Source organism: Tupaia chinensis, unplaced genomic scaffold (assembly GCF_000334495.1).
Source record: "Tupaia chinensis unplaced genomic scaffold, TupChi_1.0 Scaffold000174_1, whole genome shotgun sequence".
NCBI classification, from domain to species: Eukaryota; Metazoa; Chordata; class Mammalia; order Scandentia; family Tupaiidae; genus Tupaia; species Tupaia belangeri.
Genome location: NW_006159649.1, coordinates 1,652,214 through 1,657,655, shown reverse-complemented (window position 1 = coordinate 1,657,655; position 5,442 = coordinate 1,652,214). Strand labels below are relative to the sequence as shown.

The following is a 5,442-nucleotide window of genomic DNA, read 5'->3' as shown; positions in this document are numbered from 1 at the left end:
TTGCTTATGGGATATGTAAATAAATAAACTGGAAATTAATCTTTCCGTGTTATGATTTTATGAAGTTTCCTTCCCATGAAGTCTTCCAAATCTTTGAAGTAACCTTTTTTTTTTTTCACTTTTGTTTCCTTAAATTCAGTGAAACTTCATTGTTGGAATTGGTGGATAGATCATTTTTGTTTATTCCATGTGGTTAACTGTACAACCTAACACTATTTATTGTATATTTAAACCTTTCACAATGGATTTGTAATACCTTATCCATGATAACATTACACCTATGCTTGTTTCTTAACTATGTGTGTTTGTTTACTATTCAGAAATTTTTTTCTTATTATTCTTGACCTTAAATTGCTGTAGTACAACATGATTTTAAAAATATTGGTCATTTAAATTAATTTCTCACCACACTTTGTTCCACTGGTTTGCCATCTTCCTTAGAACAAACCTAAAGCTCTTACATGGTGAGAAATTCGATGATCTGCCTTAAGCTTTAAAAAGAGGGAACCAGCAGTTAGCGTAATGGCTATGTCGCTGGACTCCCACGTAGTCGACCGCAGTTCGTGTCCCAGACCCGGTGGTTTAAAACTCACGCCGGGCGCGTGTGCGTGCGTGCCCAAGATCCTAAGAGGAGAATGGAGGAGAAGGGATTGCGGCGTGACCATCCCCCCTGGGGGATGATTTCTCGCTTTCTGTCTCTATGTCTCTCTCTGTCTGTCTGGCGAGCGCACGCGCCCTACAGTGAAAATCTCTCCAAAAAAAAAAGTAAAAAAAAAAAAAGATCATATATTCACTGTGTTCGAAATAGACTGTAAATGTATGAAGGCTAAGTAGTTAGGATGCTATTATAGTATCTTGTCAAAGTGGTGCATATGAGGTTGGTAACAGTGATTATCAAGGGAAGTATTCAAATTCCAACTACCCCAATATAGTACCCAAATATATTTTTGAGAATTTGCTGATGAACTTCATGTTATGCCAGAGAAGAATGACTTCATTTCCCTCCCTTTTTTTCCTCTCTCCCTCTCTCCTTCCTTCTCTTGGGATTTTGGGATGTACTTTCTGCCATCTTTCCCTTTCTTCTTTCTCTCTTCTCATCTTTTCCTTCCTCCCTTTATTTCTTCTTTTCTTTTTTCCGTGAACGAGCATAATAATGAAGGCTGCAATAAAGCAAGTTTGTGGGGTAAGGTTGAGAAGAACATGAACTCAACTTTTTATTTCTTCAGTCAGGGATGTTTATTAGACATTCAAGTGGAAATATCTAGTAGGCAACATTCAGAATCAGAGTTGGGGATAAAATCTGGGCAAGATATGTTAATTAGAAAAGCATCAGTATGTGCTTGGTATTTACAGTCATAAAGTAGACGAGCTTACTGAGAGAGCATGATACAGAAGACAAAAGACCTGGAGCTGAGCTCTGCATCACTAAAACAGAACCAAAAAAGGGTTCAGACAATGAGTAACCAATGAAGTAGGAGGGTAAACATATAAGAAATTGGAATCCTGCAAGTCAAGGGGGAAGAACTATCAAGAGTTAAGAAATAACCTGTATTAAATGCTGAGGATTTGCCAGATAAGATTGAGACTGAAAACTGACTTCACGGGTGAAGCAATAAGGAAGTCATTAGTGGCCTTGACAAAAGAAGTTTCATCAAGGTGTTGGGGGGATTAAAAAATATCTGAAATAGGTTTAAAACATAATAACAGGAGATGAATTGGGGAATTTATTATATCAACTCTTTTGTGTGTGTCTTTTTTTTTTTAAGAGGTTTTTTGCTATAGAGCACATGCGCTTGCTGGAGAGACAGGGAGACAGAGAAACAGAAAGCAAGAAATCAAGCCTCCAAGGGATATGACCATGTTACAATCCCTTCTCCTCCATTCTCCTCTTGGGATTTTGGGCACACATGCACTCACACATGCACACACATGGCATTGAGTATTAAGCTGCTGAGTTTGCGGCTCGAACCATAGTCTACTATGTGGGAACTCAGTGACGTAACCATTACGCCATCTGCTCGTCCCAACATATCAACTGTTTCAAATATTGCAACAAAAGAGACCAAGTAATGGAGTAGGAGCTGGTGGAAATAATGAGGCTAACAGGTTTGCAGTTGTCAGCAATGATGCAGCAGGAAGCACAAACTTTATGTAAAGGAAGTGGAACAATGCTGACATTGAGGTTTTACACAGATGAAGGCAGATGGATTCTCATAGTGGTCCCCAAAATTTTTGACACCATGGACCAATTTTGGGGAAGATAATTTATCCACGAACCAGGGGCAGGGTGGAAGATGGTTTGAGGATGATGTGAACACATTATATATATTGTGCATTTTGTTTCTATTATTATATTGTAATATATTATTGAATATTTATACAACTCACCATAATGCAATATTTTCAGCTGTTCCTCAACTCCACCTCAGAGCATCAGGCATTAGATTCTCATAAAGTGTGCACAATTTAGATCCCTTGCATTTGCAGTTCACAACAGAGTTCCCATTCTTATGAGAATGCCATCAATGATCTGACAAGAGGTAGAACTCAGGCAGTAATATGAGTCATAGGGAGCAGCTATAAATATGGATGTAGATTCAGTTGCTCACTCTCCATGCTGCTGTATGGCCCAGTTCCTAGCAGGCCATGACTAGTACCATTCTGTGGCCCAAGGGTAGGGAATCCCTGATCTCACACACTAATTGATGGTTCAGCACACTTGGTGCCCTATATGCGTTAATTCAATTTATCCCACACAATCCCTGTTACTACCATCAGCATTTTACCAAAGACCACAGGTATTTAATGGAGGAACTCAGAGTTAATTCCAAGCAGGTTTCCTTTAGCTAAGCTGTTAACTCCTGTTGTGTAGGCAGGATTTTAGCTTCATGAGTTAATGGAAGCAGAATTCCCATATCCACTGCCTGTTTGAGACTGAGGTAAGGAGTCTCAGGATAGTTCACCACCTCTCAACAGTGTAGCTTCATTACATTTCTTTTCTATTGACATAGCTATCATAGTCTTGAACCATCTTTGTTTTGGGCAATCCACTTTTATTTTCTTTTTAGAGAGATTTTTTGCTATGGATCACGTGGTCTCACCGAAGAGACAGAGAGACAGAAAGTGGGAAATCACACCTCAGGTGAGATAACCACACTGCAATCTCTCCTCTTCTATTCTCCTCTCAGGATGTGGGGCGCACGTGCACATGTGCCTGGCATGAGTTTTAAGCCACCAGATCTGGTACTCGAACCGTGGTTGACTACATGGGAGTCCAGCGATGTAACCATTATGCCATCTGCTGCTCCCTGGAATTTCAACAGTTATATTTTATTCGTAATTGGTATTTGCTTAGGGCAGAAGAGTTTTTGTTTGTTTGTTTGTTTGTTCGTTTGTTTTTTTCCAGGACTGAGTCCAGGACTCAGTCTGCAATTGACCATGTTGGAATCCAGCAACATAACCATTACACTGTCTACTATTTCCTGTTTTCTCCTTTTTAAGGTTTATTTATTTCATCCATGTGTGTGTGTGAGAGAGAAAGAGATAGGTCCCAATGCCAGTCCACCTGCAGCCCCGGCTGGCCCCAGATCATGGACATGCATGTGCCTGGTATATTAAGAAATGTTTCTGGGATGTAAACACAGAAACCTTCCCTTCCCTGTGAGTCAGTCTCACAGAGCATGGCATTGTACTGCTGCACAAACACCCAGCCCCTGTTATTTGTTTTCTGTTTGACCTCATTTTTGTTCCTTTTTTCTTTTTAATGCCTCTTACAATCAATTTCTTTTTATAAATAAATTTTGCTTCTTAGCTTAGAGCTATACCTGTATTTATTTATTTACCATTGATCTATGCCAGTGTCTCTTAACCTGCAGTGACTCACCCCTTCAGGGGACATTTGGAGAGACAATTCTGGATATCTTTTTTTTGTTTTTCACAGCTGGGGGATCCTATTGGCACCTGTAGGGGGATTCTCATGACATTCTAAAACACATAGAGCTGACTCTGTAACCAAGACTTACCTGGCTCACAATGTTGGTAGTGCTAAGGTTAAAGAATTCTGCTTTAGATCTGAAAATAAAGATCTTGCATTTATAAGAGTGTAGTTTCAAGTATTATCATAACATTTTAAGTAAAATGTAATGGCTATGCTTTCTAGCTTTCTTGTACCTTTTCTAGAGCAAACAACTCATTCTTTCAGTCCAGGATGTTCCCTTAGTCCCTCCCCTCTTCGCCTGTGGCAACAACCTACGCCAGTGTCCGAGCGTGTTTAAGGGTGACAAAAGGCTTTGCCTATGTTAACACAGACCTAGCCCAGTGGCCATTGAGCTTTCCTGGTGACAGAGCAAATCCTCATGAGAGCTAGGTCTTCAGCTTCTCCAGCAGAAGATGGGTTTGGCCATGTGTAAGAGAAGGTTCCGCAGTCTGGGCAGACTTGATACCTGTCAGCAGTAGCAGCTGATGACCAGCTTACGCTCATGCATAAAAGGACGTAAAGCATGAATGTTGCCTCCAGGAATTGCAGCTCCATCTCAGACCTAGGCCAGTTCTGACAATCCATACATGCGGTGGAGTTCAAGGTGTGCTGCACTGCCCCTGATTTTCTATGAGGATCCTAGGAAAGCCTCTGACAAAAACCAGATGCATAGATAAAATGTCTTTATATTTGAGTTCCCCAGTAGTCTAAACTGTCCCCACTAGCCCACACTATACCTTGGGTAGTTTGTTAAATTCAATTACTTTTCTTTTTTTCACTTTAGTGGAGGCTGAATCTTATCCTCTTCCTGTCTTGCTCTGCACAAAATAAAATTGTGTGTGTTCTACCTCTACAGTATATCCAATTTCCTTGGAAGACAGCTTTCTAAATAACTTCCAATATTATGACTTTTTAAGTTATAGATATTTTAGACAAGGCCTAACCATGCATGATCCTTCTGCCTTAGTCTCCCAGATGGCTAGGACCACAAGCACATGACACCATATCCAGCCTGTTTGGGGCCTCCCTAAGCTGGCCTCCTTTGAGGCTTCAGTCATCCCCATGCCTTCTGCTTGTGCCATTGTGGCTGGGCCTATTGAAATTTATTAAAAGAGAGACACTTCAAAGAGCCCCTACCTCGCCCTTGTGAGAAGAATGACTCAATAAATGGCAAGGTGCTGGGATCAATGCATACACATGGGACACGCATACACACGTATGTACAGTATATATCCTAATTCACACCTGTGCAGTGAAATGAATAGAAATGTATAATACGGGGGCAGGCGGGTAGCATGGTGGTTGGGGGCACTGGACTCCCACATTGCCAACCACACTTGGACCTGGTGGCTTGCTTTCTCATTTTCCTTCTCTCTCTCATTCACTCTGTCTCTCTCTGGCCAAATTAAAATAAGTAAATAAATAAATAAAGTTAAATAAAATAATTCTTAAAAAAAATTAAAAAA

The 5,442-nt window shown here is 40.5% G+C and overlaps 1 long non-coding RNA gene across 1 annotated transcript in view; it reads right to left on the bottom strand.

The window, feature by feature from the left end:
* Window positions 1-5,442, bottom strand: part of LOC102484275 (uncharacterized) — a 9,211-nt gene that overhangs the window by 1,823 nt on the left and 1,946 nt on the right. The window contains exon 2 of the long non-coding RNA XR_334216.1: window positions 4,023-4,071. This is a non-coding gene — a long non-coding RNA (uncharacterized LOC102484275). The remainder of the gene's footprint in view (window positions 1-4,022; window positions 4,072-5,442) is intronic.